The 17,505-nt window shown below is 31.3% G+C and overlaps 1 protein-coding gene across 2 annotated transcripts in view; it reads left to right on the top strand.

The window, feature by feature from the left end:
• The window catches only part of LOC127720312 (uncharacterized), a 416,307-nt gene that overhangs the window by 127,016 nt on the left and 271,786 nt on the right, over window positions 1-17,505 (top strand). The window lies entirely within an intron of this gene.

Below are 17,505 nucleotides of genomic sequence, written 5' to 3'. Positions count from 1 at the left end.
ATTAAAAAGCAACTACCAATAGATCAGAGATTATAGGTTTTGTGTTGTTTTTTTTTTATTATTTCAAAGTAAAAACAAAAAGATTTATCAGAATATGTTTATATATATATATAGGTGGCACATTATCTTCAGACATAATCACAGTTTTTCAATTCATGATATCGTCCTGAACATGCATGAAATATTTGCCACTGGACATTAAGCAACCGATAATCAATAAATCAATCAATTCATGACGAAATAGATCACATTCCTTAAGAAAGTTTATCACCAAGTTGCTTTAATTTTCCTGCACAAGGTTTCATAGTACACACTTTTTTGTGTACAAAGTAATTGCATGGATGATACATTATCATAATTTTAAGATATCGTTGTACTCTAATCAAGGTATAAAGAACCATATGTATTACCCTTTATTTAAATGATAAAATTTGCAATTGTCAAAAACAATTTTTAGATCCAAAGATTTTAATAGCAGGATATTTAAAAATCAACGTGAAAACTAATTACAAACTATTTAATTTAATTTGGAACACAGAATTTTATTTCAAAATAGCCAGTGGCAATTTTTGTTTTAAATATCTTGATTACGATACAATGAAATCTTACCCTTGTGGTCATTCATGCGTAGTTACTTAGTACACAGGAAAAGTATGTACTTTGAAAATTAGAAGGCAAATATAAGCAATTTGATTGGACGAGAAGTTGTAAATATGTGCTTAGCACATACTTACGAGAAGTTGTAAATATGTGCTTAGCACATACTTACAACTTCTCGTCCAATCAAATTGCTTATATTTGCCTTCTAATTTTCATAGTACATACTTTTCCCGTGTACTAAGTAACTACGCATGAATGACCACAAGGGTAAGATTTCATTGTATCGTAATCAAGATATTTAAAACAAAAATTGCCACTGGCTATTTTGAAATAAAATGCTGTGTTCCAAATTAAATTAAATAGTTTGTAATTTGTTTTCACGTTGATTTTTAAATATCCTGCTATTAAAATCTTTGGATCTAAAAATGTTTTTGACAATTGAAAATTTCTTTCATTTAAATAAAGGGTAATACATATGGTTCTTTATACCTTGGTTAGAGTACAATGATATCTTAAAATTATGATAATGTATCATCCATGCAATTACTTTGTACACAAAAAAGTGTGTACTATGAAACCTTGTGAAGGGAAATTAAAGCAACATGGTGATAATTTTTTAAACTTAATTAAGGAAGTGATCTATTTCGTCATGAATTGATTGATTTATTGATTATTGGTTGCGTAATGTCCAGTGACAAATATTCCATGCATGTTCAGGACGATGTCATGAATTGAAAAACTGTGATTATGTCTGAAGATAATGTGCCACCTATACATATATAAACATATTTTGATAAATCTTTTAGTTTTTACTTTGAAATAATAAAAAAAAACACACAAAACCTATAATCTCTGATCTGTTGGTAGTTGCTTTTTAATGCCTATCTGCTAGACTATATCTATGGGGACAAACTATCTATATGTTTCAAATTTATTATAGCTTTAGTTTTACTGTGAAATTAAAAAAAAATTCAAAAAATGTAAAGCTTCCACTGCAATTTAATTATTGCCTGCTTTTGGTCAATTTATTTGGTCATCTTAACATGTTAGAAGAACATGCATGTATAGTAAAACACCGCTTTATATCAATATACAAACTTACACCAGCAGCTACCATCTTTTCATTCTGGAGTCAAGGGTCTTTTCAAATTATGTTTTACAATGATACTAGTGAGTAGTTTTACAAAACTTCGTTAATGAGCTCCGTTTTACAAACACCTGTGATACAAGTAGTCACCCAAAATAAACTATCAATAGACCAATTAAAAGATTACTCGAGTTGTAAATATGTGCTAAATTGGATAGTCTATGAAAAGGTATATACTATGAAATTAAGAACTCGGGGCAAGCCCCTCGCTCTAAATTTCATAGTATATACCTTTTTATAGACTAACCTAGACTAAGTACGAATTACGATTGAATTGAAAAAAAAAAAAATCATGTGACGTCCTTGGGGTTATTCTAAACCACTAGTTTTCAACCAGTTTGATAGCTGTTTACAAAGGCTTCATACCGTACTTATTTTTTCTTTTTGTAATTGTTCGACATTTGTTTTTTTCTCAAAGTATAAGAAGTTTAAATATCATTATCGAACTTTGAAGTTTCATTTTTAAATATATAAAGGAGACAAATGTTTTTTTTTAAATGTTCCACAGTTTTTAGCACATTATTTCCGAAAATTATCACGGCCCGTATGTGTTAATTTAGAGCTTTAGATATAATTTTGACATAAAAAGGTTATGCTTCGTACGAATGCCTTGAAAATATGCTTTTTCATGATGTGAAAATAATCATTTTTTGTAATACAAGATAATTTGAATACTTTAAATCTCTCACGTGTAAAAATGAAAAAAAAATAAGGATTTGTATAGTATATTACTATATAAATCCTTGAAAAAACAAACAGAAATATTTTCAAATATATTTTCTTTAAATCTATTTTTCTTTAAAAAGAACAAGTATGTCAGAAGGAAATCCGATTTGTATTTTTTTAACCAAATTGTCTGTTTAAGATATTGTATGAAATAATGACTATGTTGTATATGCTTTACTCATTGTTGAAGGCCGTACGGTGACTTATAGTTATTAATTTCTGTGTCATTTTGTCTCTTGTGAAGAGTTGTCTCATCGCCAATCATACCACATCTTCTTTCTTATATTGGTTGCATGTAGTAAACATTTATTATCATATTGAATTCATTTTTGTCCAGTAATACATTGCTTAACGTCTTCATATATGAATATAAATTTAGATATATTGCTCTGGAAAGAAATCTATTATTTACAAGAAATAATTACAAAATACTCTTGAGAATCTGAAAAAAAAAAAACATGAATAAAATTTTAACAACTTATTCAGTGCGAAGTCAAATCAAAATTGATCACTGAAATATAATCTGAAAAACTATTCACTTATTAGTATCCAACTTTTCCAATATTGTCGATTAAACACAACAGATAGCAGGATTCCGTAATAGTTATACACCGAAGGATAGGTGTGTCTGGATAAGAAACCCCGACGGCCGGAGGCCGGAGGGGTTTATTATTCAGACACGCCGTATACCGAGGTGTATAACTAACTTACACCCGATGCTAAACCCTATATTTGTTAACATTGGTTAACAAATGAAAAAGAACGGATAGCATATTTATTGACAATATCAAACCATGATTTATAAGATTTTTTGTTTTTGTTTTACATGAAACCCCACTAGTAACCTTACTTTGGCTATCTTCGTTCAAACTGACAAGTGAGAAGATTTTACAAATGTCAAAATTGCTGTTTTGCATATTCCCGTTAAATCCATGTGATAATATGGATCAGCAGGTCAAGGTTGACCGTTTCGTGATTCTTATTACAAAAAAAAAAACATCATGCTCCGTGTATGTAGTTGTCAATATGGATGGGTATAAGACGGACGACATTTTGAGTCAAGCGTTGGATTTGGTAGAAGAGACTAAAGACAAAGGCAATATTATAACCCAAAGTACTTACCTGTATCAGTTTAAGGTTCATGTGGACCCTTTGGTTAAAATGGCTGCGTTTTCACCTCAAAATTTACTCTGAGAACAGACAAACCTGTGTATCTGGAAAAGTTTTAAGGCATAGCATGCCCTAGATTAATAAAATTCAAATGCATTGTATGTTTTAGAAAATTTAAAACTTAACTGGATTTTGCAGTGCACTTTTTTTCGTCCCTGTAGAAGATGATTAAATTAACAAACAGTTGAGTTTCACTTGATATGGTCCACTCAGGTACACAGTTTAAATCACCAATTATTGTCAGGTATCTATTGTCCATCTATTGTCCATGGCAATCAATACAGTTCACTTCAATTATTACCTGTGGGGAAGTTCTCAAACCTCTTTCACAACTTAGTTTATTTTGGCACCTTCTGGAGGAATGAAAAAAAGTGCACTGCAAAATCCTGTTAAGTTTTTAATTTTCTAAAACATAAAATATATTTGAATTTTATTTATCTAGGGCATGCTATGCCTTAAAATTTTTCCAGATACACAGGTTTGTCTGTACTCAGAGTAAATAATGAGGTGAAAATGCAGCCATTTTAGCCAAAGGGTCCACATGAACCTTAATGAAGGTAAACATAAAATTTTATATGTTACGGTTTAAAAAAAAAAGACACCCCCCAACCCCTCTCCCCAAGAATAATTATAACAAACATTCATGTTCGGACATACTGAGGGATAGGTGTGTCTGGATTAGAAACCCGACGACCCGACACGCTCAACATAAAAAAATTCAGATTGAATATTTAGGAACTCCCTTTTGGGGGCAATCAAGAGGGGGGCAGGAGTTAGAATCCCCGTTTTTTTTAGATCAATGCTTTAGAATAGAGACATATGACTGGGATAAAAAATTCTACCTTCAAGCATAGAGACATATGACTGGGATCAAAAATCCTACCTTCAAGTAAAGGAGTATTTAAAGGATTTTTTTTATTCAAAATAGATGCTAAATATTTTTTTCGCTATTGGAATTTCCTAAAATGAGTTTTTTTAATATCTTGAAACAACTTGTAGTGAACACTATTTGTAATTTCTTATGTTCATGCTTTTTAAAAAAATAACCAATTTCTATTGTTAATCATTGTTATGAATAACAATGGACTGTGTTTACGGGATGTAGAAGCAGGGATTTCCAGAAACCCCGCTCGTCACACCCTGTGGTCAAAATCCATTGTTATTCGTAACAATAGATCTATACAATTTACGTCTAGGTTAGTCTATAAAAAGGTATATACTATGAAATTTAGAGCGAGGGGCTTGCCCCGAGCTCTTAATTTCATAGTATATACCTTTTCATAGACTATCCAATTTAGCACATATTTACAACTCGAGTAATCTTTTAATTGGTCTATTGATAGTTTATTTTGGCTGACTACTTGTATCACAGGTGTTTGTAAAACGGAGCTCATTAACGAAGTTTTGTAAATTTACTCACTAGTATCATTGTAAAATATGTGATTTCAAAAGGCCCTTGACTCCAGAATGAAAAGATGGTAGCTGCTGGTGTAAGTATGTATATTGATATAAAGTGGTGTTTCACTATACATGTTCTTCTTACATGGTAAGATGACCAAATAAATTGACCAAAAGCAGGCAATAATTAAATTGCAGTGGAAGCTTTACATGTTTTGAAAACATTTTTTAATTTCACTAAAAACTAAAGCTATAATAAATTTGAAACATATAGATAGTTTGTCCCCATAGATATAGTCTAGCAGATAGGCATTAAAAAGCAACTATCAATAGATCAGAGATTATAGGTTTTGTGTGTTTTTTGTTTTTTTTTTTATTATTTCAAAGTAAAAACTAAAAGATTTATCAGAATATGTTTATATATATAATTGGCACATTATCTTCAGACATAATCACAATTTTTCAATTCATGACATCGTCCTGAACATGCATGAAATATTTGCCACTGGAAATTAAGCAACCGATAATCAATAAATCAATCAATTCATGACGAAATAGATCACCTACCTTAAGAAAGTTTAAAAAATTATCACCAAGTTGCTTTAATTTCCCTTCACAAGGTTTCATAGTACACACTTTTTTGTGTACAAAGTAATTGCATGGATGATACATTATTACATTATCATAATTTTAAGATATCGTTGTACTCTAATCAAGGTATAAAGAACCATATGTATTACCCTTTATTTAAATGAAAGAAATAGCAATTATCAAAAACATTTTTTAGATCCAAAGATTTTAATAGCAGGATATTTAAAAATCAACGTGAAAACTAATTACAAACTATTTAATTTAATTTGGAACACAGCATTTTATTTCAAAACAGCCAGCGGCAATTTTTGATTTAAATATCTTCATTATGATACAATGAAATCTTACCCTTGTGGTCATTCATGTGTAGTTACTTAGTACACGGGAAAAGTATGTACTATGAAAATTAGAAGGCAAATATAAGCAATTTGATTGGACGAGAAGTTGTAAGTATGTGCTAAACTTGTTTCAGAAATAGAAACTGTGAAGTATAACAATAGAACTGGGGTGTAACGTGTAATCAGTTATGTAATTTGACACGTGTCTAACGGTTCATTGATTTTCGGCATATCAAAGAAAAACAGGCACGTGTCTAAACAATGTTGAATAACTCATTTATTTGTGATTATTTTTCTATAAAATTTGAATTTTATGCATTAAATATCAATATCTACAATAATATGAAAAGACATTACATGTAATAGCATCCCATCTAGTCCTTAGTGGCATATCATAAGTCCTTAAGGACTAAGGACTCCTTAGCAGTGTTTAGACGCACCCGTTTTCGTGGGCCATTTTTATTTATAAAATTATTTAATTGAAAGTAATTCAGAATTTCGATGTTACAACAAAATACTCACCTATCTATTTTAAAATTAAGCTTACGCAAAATATAAAAGATATACATGTATATAACGGCGATTCAGGTATTTTGCCACCATATTCCTCCCCGAATAATTAATGTTTTTATCATTCATACGAAATGTTGTTCACACCTGTAACGGTGAACCGTGTTGGCTAAAATTCACTGAGTGAAGATCAAAAGAATAAAATTACAGAATGCTAATCTTTTAATTACCTTGAATTTAACCACGCATTCAACAGGTGGTCACTTAGTGTCACAGTACAATACACAATGTATTTACACAGTACTAGTGGGAAATGTTTGCTAGACTGAAGTAAAAGCCTTCATGTGAGAATACAAACATGCATTTGTAAAACAATATCAGTTATATATGTTTGTTCAAAATATCCGTCGGAAAAAAAATTCATAAAAATATATTCTATTGTATAGTTTACTTTTATTACTATAATCATATCAGAAATCCTTTAAATATAAATCGTACATTTTAATTTTGAAAGTTGCACGGCGGATCACTTTACTTTCTTTATTATTAGTTGGTTAATAGCTACGTCGATGCGCTTTAAATCGCGTTATTAGATGATTAACGAACAAGACTTACAACGAGATTTATTCACTCCCGGCATACAAAAAGACTTAAACTACGTCACATAAGTCAGGAAGTTGGAATAAATTAAATTATTAATTCCAAATTTTCTTCTTTATTAGTGTTCATATCCAGATAAAACTTGGTAAATATGTTTTTTTATGGTATTATGAACATAATAAGATGAAAAGTAAAAAATCGCGAATTTTCCCTTTAAACTGTACAAGAATTTGTCAATGTTTGTCTAGTATATGATCAAGTAAGTTTAAAGTAACCAAACTGTTAACAAAAAATAAATCCTCAAAACAATCCTCCTACCCTCCCCCTGCCCAGAATATCAAATGGTCGACCCCTTACGGATATTGTCTGGCTAGTTCTATAATATAAAACCAGTCATTCCTTTATTTTCCATTTTTCATCAAATATTTTCATTATTAGATTTAAGTTGAAATACCCGATGGAAAATGTAAAAAAATACAAGAAATTTGTGGTTATTTTACAGAACTATTGTTAAGCAGAAGTTTTAACTCTTGTCTCAAGAATATAACAGTATTGCAAGCAAATAGTTATCTTCATCCAGCTTATCGTCCCTACAAGGATATCCTACAAGGCTGCCAAACCATAAAAATGTAAATCACACAGCTCAAATTCTATTATATCTGCATTCATAAATGTTTTGGTATTATTTAGACTAAACGACGCCATGTTTGTTATGTGCCTCTGCAGTTTAATCTACTTATTTAAAAGGAAGAGGTAGAAGAGAGACAGAAGTTCTTTCAAATGCAAAAAAAAAAACAAAAACAAAACAAACAGAAATGAGCCTCTTCTGGCTCATTACCGATGAACAAAAAACATGCCCTAGGATTGTTAGTTTTTCTACCGAAAGTCAGTGGTTCTCTCCGGTTACTCCGACTTCCTCCACCAGTAAAAAATGACCGACACGAAATAGCGCAATAGTGCTGAGACGGCGTTTAACATCAACCAATCAACCAATAACTGAAATTTCTTATTGTTGCGGCTTGTTATCTAGTTCCCGCATGGAGAGATATTTCCCGTATCCCACTAAACGGTGTGTGATACGAATAAGCGATACGAAAAATGTGTTGATTTGATTGGCATATCCTGCAAAATTTACTATTTTTTTTCTATGGCAAAAGAATAAGAATATAATATATATATCTCTATAAAAAGTTGAAAAAATATTTCAGTGTTGGTATCATGTGATGTGATTTCCCCTGATTTAATATCTCTTCGTTAGTATGAAAGTCCCAAAAGGGGAATGGAAATTAATTTAAAACAATTTGTGTGCACATGTAATGTTATTCGTTATTTTGGGGGGTAGTTGGAATTTATGAATGTAAAAGAGAGGCGAAAGATATCAAAGGGACATTCAAACGCTAATGTCGAAAATAAACTGACAACGCCATGGCAAAATAGAAATGGACCAAAAGACAAACAACAGCATACAAAACCCCCAAAAACCGGGAGTGATCTGAGGTGCTCCAGAAGCTAGAGTCAACAGATCCTGCTCCACTTGTGGCACCCGTCGTGTTGCTTATGTAAATACAAATCCGGTTATAAGTCTAATTCCATGGGTCTCATTCGAACTTGGAACTCTTGGTTTAATAGCTTCCTTGTGAGCAGCAACCCTCTATCAAGGAAATCGTGATAGGAAATGCAAGACCTCGACTATCGTATCAGCTGGCAGATATATACAAATTCGACTAACCTCAATATAATTACACAATCTTTCTTCTGTTTGGCAGTTTTTTCAGTGTTTCTTTCAAAATGCAAAAAAATTGTAAAGTCTCAAACACATAATGGAGTATAGAATTCAAATATAGAGCTGCAGACATCAAACTAATTACATGTAATGCAATTACAATTCTTTTTGCAATATTTTACTAGGGGCAAAGAAAAGTATCTTAATATACTGACGGGCTTAAAAAACGAAACACACATATTTTGGTGACTTTTTTTTTTAAAATTATGATTAATCACATGTCATTGCTATTTATGCTTGCAACGCTTCTTTCTTGTTAAAATTATTCAATATCAGTCTTTGCTGAAGTAATTGGACATACCGGATTATTGACGTGGCACGAATTTCTTAACGCGAGATTTGAAACCCATGCGGTATTTTTTTTCGTGATACGTTTGTTTTAATCCCTTAAATTACATGTAGTAAACAAATGTTGCATTTCTATATTGCCGAAACTGAGCATTACAAATCTGGATAATGTCATAAGAATGTTGCAGTTAGGAATTAGTCAAAATTTTTCCTTTTAGTCCTAACAACAACGGTATAGGCAGACGGGATTTGTAACCACCCATGAACTGGCCAACCAATAAAGACAACGCTACGTCAATAAAATGTCATTGTATAAGTTGCATTTACAGTACAAATTAGAAGCTGTAAGGGATTTACAATGCAGGAGCGTGGAAATATTCGCGTCGCGCATGCGACACTATTTGCGAGACAGATTTACGACTGCAATGTCAATTGCTAATCAAATCGTCGGGTGTTATGGCAGACATATTCAAACCAACAATGTTTAATGTTTCTTGTATACTGAAATGTCACTTCAGAAAACCATTTTAACGATTACAGTTTAAACCGCATAATTGACAAAACAGAATAATGGGTGAGACAGAGGCCTTATGAGAAGTGACCAAACTGATATAAAAGTTCCCGACAGAATTGGTCGACTTATTCGTCAATCATGTAGACATTGGTTACAGGCATTCATTACCTTCGACGGTGACGCATCCATTGAGAATATGATAAAAAAACCTGGGCCTACTTCGATTCGTTCATCTCGGTTTGATTATAGAGTTATAAATTCAGTGTTAATGCGCATGTGCGCAACCTTCACGAATCGAAGTGAAAACTCGTCTCGGGTTGACTCCCAAAGTGGAAGACATAAATATAGCAGTAGTTGTTAATTTTCTTTTTATGGACGTCGACAATAAACTTTATGTTTAAATTTGTGACATAATTTAATTCAAGAATTTCTATCATTTAATCATTTCCAGTTCTTACCAGGCCATTATATTTATTTAAAAAATATCGTGTCCTGTCGTTGCCTTAGTAAAGGGAATGCATTTTCGTAATACATTCACAATTTACTCTTAGCAACTCAAAATCCCGAAAATATATTTTTGTCTGTTCTATTGATAAACATCACCGACAGTATTTACACGCGAAAAATATTTATATAATGCCAAAAATCATCGGAAAATAAATTTCACTTAACAGCCCTTTTTTTTGGATGTATTTTGTCAAATGTCAGATATTTTGTATCATACTTTTCTTTGCTGGAGCTGCTTGACGCCATTTTGAAACTCTACTAAACCTGCCCCAACCCAGGGTTGATATCGAGTTAACTCCCCCAGTTGGACGAATCGAAGTAGGTCCAGGTTTTCAGTGCATACCACACGATTTGAACACTAAAAGTGACATAATTCAACTTTCGAACTGCAAACTTTATGTAAACGACGGAGAAATGAATGAACTTTATGTTTATACATGTATTTTACAAGTACTGCATAAAGGAAAATTAGAATTAAAAAAAGATAATCTAATGTTGCGTTTTTAAATTCCATCGGTTTATATATATAACGATAGACATGAAGATAAGTGATGTATTATGGTGAGTTAAAATCCTCAAAATATCCATATATATCCATATATATTAGTAAGAAACAATATTAGAAATGTATACTAGAAGTCCAAAGAAGTTGTATAAGATAAGTTTGAAGGGTAGATTTAAAACATTTAAAAAATGTCTGGTAAAAATAATTAATAAAAACTAAAAATTAATCAAACACTTACATTTAACAACTGTTTTTCATGCAGTTCCTTCAATGATTTTAAATTGTTGTGTCGAAGTGTATATGTAAACTCAACTTTGGTTCATTTCTGTTGGCAAATACATACATGCTGAGGACGTTTTAAAAAAGTTTTTTTGTTTGACGTTGAAATTATTTCTTTTTTGCAAATTGATCAAGATCATAATTAAAAATTCTCTGCACCATCGAGTTTTCATAATTAGAATCTAAAAAATGCATTTAATGATTAAACTAAATGCAGAGTATATCATACTTCAAGATTGTTAAATTACATTAATTAATATCATGCTCCTAGATTTGTTTTAAATTGTATATTAATGAATTACTATATTGTACTATGTGATGTTTACTATATTTAATGTAATATTAATTGTACTTGATAACTATAAGCTGTATTGCTTTTGGAATAAAGAATATATTTATTACATTTTCTAAAGAAGAAAAAAAAACTCATATTGTTTTGATCATTCATCCAGACGATTGATTTTACGATGATAATTTTTTTAGCAATCGGTTTTGTTTTGATCAGGGCGTTGTTTAAACCTAAATGTATAGAAAGTCAATGAGTCGACAATCGGAAAAATCTTTAGTTTACCCTTTTTATAATAAATGGCTCACTATCAAGTTTGTCTGTCGGAAAATTTTGAAATTACATGGATAAATATGTAAATACTGTTACTTCATCTAAATGGTCTTCCGATTAATCTAGTGCCTGTAACTCACGAAAATAAATAGCTAATGCTATTTTCAATTTTATCTTATTATTATTACACAATCGATTGAAATATATACTGAACTATCAACCAAAAAAAAAAATACCATTAATTCATTGTATATTATATATACTATACATAATCATTGTTATTGTTATATTGCTCCGACATTTAATAACAAATCACATACCACCTGTTTAAAGTCTTTAAATGTATTTTATAAAATTCACGACCGTCACTCGGTTAACCGAGAGATTGATCGGTTAATCTACCTGAGTATGCAGCTATATGGGTAGTTGGTCTGTTAATCGGGTCGGTTATACGTCTGTTAAGAGTAAAACGCACAATTCAATGTTAAACTCTGTTAAATATACAGATTTTTGGCATATTATAAGAAACAAATCAAAAAAAGAAAAGTGTCTGCCAACATGATATCTATCATAGAACATTTTCCACCTGCAAAAACATTTCATAGTCTGCGCAGTTTTCAGTAGAAAAAATGACAATGCGGTGCAACAGTATCCTTCTAGTAAGAGCATTTTTATTTTGACTTTCTTTGCATTTTTTTAAAGGGTGTGTCACTTCAATATAGCGTGATATGGATTGGCCGGTGGAATATGCATGAATTTATTATTAACGTTTTCAATCAGCCTTAGTTTGTGTTTTGTGTCTGTTCAAAGTCTGCAACATCTATGAATCTGTCATGTGTTGCAATGCAGCTGGTTAAATTCCATGCGTTTTCCGATATGCATTGTCTTTTCTACCTTGTCATCATTGTCATTTTCTGCCTGATATATGCGACCATTCTTGGATGAAATTAATATTACTTTAATATTACACTTTTTGAAACCATTTTTATCAATTTTCAATTTCCATTGTCTAAATTTATGTTTCATTGTTCATGTGTTGTTTTCGTATATTTTAGCCACTCGTCTTGAGCCTACCCATTTGTTCCGATAACACCCCATATAGCAATCAAATTATACTTTTATTGCATTCATAACTCTCAACAGACCAATTAAAAGACCGGGTTTTATACATCCGACCCATTAACAGACCAGGTTTTTAATAAAAATTCATTTATGTCACCAAAATACAGATTTTCGTGTAGATTTTTCACATAATGATATTAATATGGTTAACAAACATAATGCCTGTCTTTTTTCGATGTTCAAAATATTGCATGCAAGTAAATTCAACCAACTTGTCATTTTGTGTACATTTTTTGTGTGTAAAATGTGTATACATTTATTGATGAGTAACCCGCCTTTTGATTTTATAGATCGTTTATCGAAGCTAGAAAAACAAATAATTACACCGCTGGATTCAGTACACTGAATTGTTTTGGCAGACATGAATAGTTTTTATGATAAAAATATATTTAAAAAGTTATACAATGAAACATACTGACCTTGCAATGATTTTCTCGGTAACACCTGATTAACAGACTTTAGCCAACCCCATTAACAGACCAACCGCCCATATAGCAGCATACTCAGGTAGATTAACCGACCAATCTCTCGGTTAACAGAGTGACGGCCGTGAAATTGAATAAATGCTACATTTAGAAACGGTTGATGGTGGTGAATCATTGTTTTCTTTATTTTCTTCTTTAGGATTTTCCATTTCGCAATATTTAAGTTCGTATTACTGGTAATAACCATTCCTTTACCTTTCTTGTACTGTAGATTTTTTTCATGTGACCAAAAATAAAAGTACTTGTATCTCATTTTAACGTTTCCACATTTAAAATGTTTAAGTTTTTTCATATTAAAATCAAATTCCCTCCGCTTTCAATTGGCACCCAGTCCATTTGAATTTTTGTATTTTTATTGCCATATGCGAAATTCCCTGCTTTAAGAAGATTTTCGTCAACGCGTTCAACCGCCTTAGTGCTTTGAAATGTGACGTCAACTTTAACATTCCATCTGTTATAAATCGATAACATGTTTATCAACGTTTGACAAAACAACAATATGAAATAAGGAGATGTGGTGTGATTGCCAATGAGATAACTATCCACCAGAGACCAAATGAGGTATTGAAGATGATATCTTTAAAACTTGTATATTAGATAAAATTGTCACCGTACGGCCTTCGACAATAATCAAAACTCATACCGCATAGCAAACTATAATAAGCCTCGATATTGCAAAAGGTAAAACAATTCAAACGAGAAAAGCAACGACCTGCTTTTTGTACAAAACAACAATTATTTTTTTTTATCACTGTAATAATTATAAAATTTAAAAATTATGTGCTCACACTGTATTTCAGATAGTAATTTAATATGCTCTTCTTGTCATTATGGCAGAAGGACAAATTGCTCTTATTTGGACAAAATAAACAAACGAATTGTAAGAAAATCTAGATTCAAAACTGAAGTTAGTTATATGAAGCAGACAAAACAGGATGTTTTTGATTACTGATTGTTGTTTGCGTTCTGTAGAAAATATTAAATATTTGCAAGTATATTAAGAACAAGAACAAATTGATAACAAATTAAATAGGTAAGTTCTGCAGTGAATTGACCCATATAAAGGACAGGAATTTCGACTGGCGCTTGAAATGAAGGCATCATCGTTTGATAGAGACAGAAATGTAGCCTTCCTACCGGTCGATTGCATAACTCTTAAAATGAAAGCGTTGAAATTCAGTAATTATCAACGATAAAATTGCTCTGTCGTTCAATACTTTCAATGGTTCAGTTTATGCGAACATTTCATTCTTTAAAACAATTTCAGGCATTGTAAAATGCCTGAAAAAAATAGTCAATGTATATAAAATGCCTGAATCTTACAGGTATTTTAGAAATGCCTAAAATTTTCAGGCATTTTACAAAATGTGTATAAATTTAGAAAATTGTAACATAAAATTTATATATAAGTAAGAAACAATTTTAGACATTTATACTAGAAATCCAAAGGAGTTGTAAAATAATTTTTGCAGGGTAGATTTAAGATAATTTAAAGTCTGGTAAAAATAATTAATAAACAAAAAAGTATGTTAACACTTACAAATTAATTACTATTTTTCGTCAAGTTCCTTCAATGACTTTAAATTGTCGTTTTGAAATGTATTATATATGAAATCTGCGTACTTTGGTTCATTTTCTGTACGCAAGTTTATACGTGCTGAGGACTTTTTATGTTTTTGTTTGACGTTGAAATTATTTGTAATTGCAAAAAAAAAAAAAAAAAAAAACAAGTTATAAAGTTGCTCAAGATTTAAAATTCTCTGCACCATTGAGTTTTCATAATTAATGATAATTCTAAAGAACGCATAATTGAATGCAGAGTATATAAAATGCATATATGAGATGTCATTTGTGTTAACTAAAGTACCTCTAAACATTTACACTTCGCATGCTGTGTGTTGGAGACATGGATTATAAATCTAAGTAATTTTATAAAGACAAATTTATAAAAGAATATATAAAATCTTTCATTGAGACACCTTTTATACTCGTTTCATTTCAACAAGATTAAATTACATCTGATGAAAAAAAAATATTTTGTAGTTAAATGGTACATTTGGAATTTGCGTTCAAATAGGCTGTTGGGGATTGCTCAGCGCTAATAAAATTCATGAATTTTGTTCTTTAAAAATTAGATATATTTATACAATACTTTCGTTAATCAACAAGTCGCCTTCAGGTGTGCATAATGCCGATAACCAAAAAGACCCTTAACACTGTTATTTCAGCAAATCTAGCTATACTAAGCCGAAATTAAACCATTTACGACACTATAGAGAGAAAAGGTCATCAATTTTCATCATCTCTACCTGTGCCTAAAGAAAGGAAGACAACAGTTAAACGTAAGGGAAAATGCGAAAATTATGTCATCGTGTGTCTATGAAATTTAAATTTAAGTTAAGTTGTTTAAATTAAGTTAAGTTATTAAATATTATATATACATCACCCGTCCTTATGCGGGATTCGAACCGTTGCTCCCTTTAATTGCATTGATTTCTGCATTGTAAGCGAGAGCCTTATCCCCACTGCTACCGGAGTGAACATCATAAGTGGCAAGTTAAGATATTTAAACTATACATGGAAAATTAATAAAAAAAATGAAATAATTGAGCAAAATCTTTAAACAAAACCACGGTGATTTGGGGGCTGGAGGAGGGGGGGGGGGGGGTGTTAGCACTGAAAGGTGTGTATAGCTAACAAATTAAGGGTATGAGGAAAAGTAACAGTGTTTTATAGAACACAAGTCTGCTACCAATAATTATTCTTGTATTTTTCAGGTTTTCAAGTTTTTATTTAAAAAAAAAATGCAATGGGGGGGGGGGGGGGGGGGGGGGGGGGGGTTTGGAGTGGTCAGCACCGAAAGGTGTGTATAGCTTACAGCTTCAGGGTATGAGGAACAGTAACAGTGTTTTATTGATCACAAGTTTGCTACCAATAATTATGCACACTTTTTAGAATTTCGTAATTTGTTCGTTTTTGTACCTTTTTGCATGGACTGGATCATGTAGAAATAGCTAAATTTTCGAAATCTTTATTAAACATGGTACATGTTGAACCTTTCATACAAAGAAGAGCATTATTCTTGTATTTTACAAGTTTTCAGGTTTTCAAGTTTTTATTTTTTCAACTTGAAGACGCCAACAGGGTATGTGAACAATAACACAAATACAATGTAAATTCATAATATAACAAAATAACAAGTAATGCAGTGAATATTATAAACATTCATTAACATATATACATGTGAAAAATTAATAATCTTTAAGGAAGACAGTAAATTTTAAATAGACATATTAATGGTTGAAACAATATTGAAACTGCCCTTTCCTGGATCTTGATATCTATATCTTTAACGTGAAGCTTAATACCAAAATTTATGATAAAAGAGATGATTTTTCATTTCCTATTGTTAATTATCCATTTTTAGATGGTGAAGTTCCCTTGTCACCATCTTATGGTGTTTATATATCTCAACTTGTTCGATTCGCTCGTGTATGTAACAACGTATTTAATTTAACGAAAGAAATCTATGTATTACTGAAAAATTATTACACCAGGGTTTTCGATATCACAAACTAGTCAAAACATTTACTAAATTTTATCATCGGTACAAGGACATCATTCGTAAATATAAATCAACATGCAGACATCTTATACGTTCAGGTATTTCACATCCAACCTTTTATGGTAATATTCTTTAAAAAGCACAAAAATGTCGGCATTCACCTCAAAAGCTATCCAAACCTTTAAACAGACTTATTCAGAAGGGATACAGTTACGATAATGTTGTCAGATCATTAAAGATGGCATATTTTGGTTTTAATATTGATTCGATCACTCATAGGGTCTTTGCATCAGAAATTGCACATTTATTCTAAAACCAGTTGTTGGCATGATACGGGTAATGTTCTTCTCATATATTTTATGATGGTATGATACTTAACCCCTAACGGGAGGGATTGTGCTTGATTTTCATTTGATGAAGACATAATCTTTCAATCAGTTTAATTGAGGTCTGGAGCTGGCATGTCAGTAACTGCTAGTAGTCCTTTGTTAATTTATGTATCATTGTCATTTTGCTTAGTTTCTTTTGTTACCTATTCTGACATCGGACTCGGACTTCTTTAAATTGAGATTTAATGTGCCTATTGCTGTGTTTGTTTTTTCTACATTGGTTAGAGGTATAGGGGGAGGGTTGAGATCTCACAAAACATGTTTAACCCCGCCGCATTTTTGCGCCTGTCCCAAGTCAGGAGCCTCTGGCCTTTGTTAGTCTTGTATGATTTTTAATTTTAGTTCATTTACATGTATATGTTTTGGAGTTTAGTATGACGTCCATTATCACTGAACTAGTACACATTTTTGTTTAGGGGCCAGCTGAAG

This window comes from Mytilus californianus, unplaced genomic scaffold (genome assembly GCF_021869535.1).
Source record: "Mytilus californianus isolate M0D057914Y unplaced genomic scaffold, xbMytCali1.0.p SCAF_11, whole genome shotgun sequence".
Lineage (NCBI taxonomy): Eukaryota > Metazoa > Mollusca > Bivalvia > Mytilida > Mytilidae > Mytilus > Mytilus californianus.
Note: the sequence above shows the minus strand (reverse complement) of the source record. Positions and strands in the feature narration are given on the sequence as shown.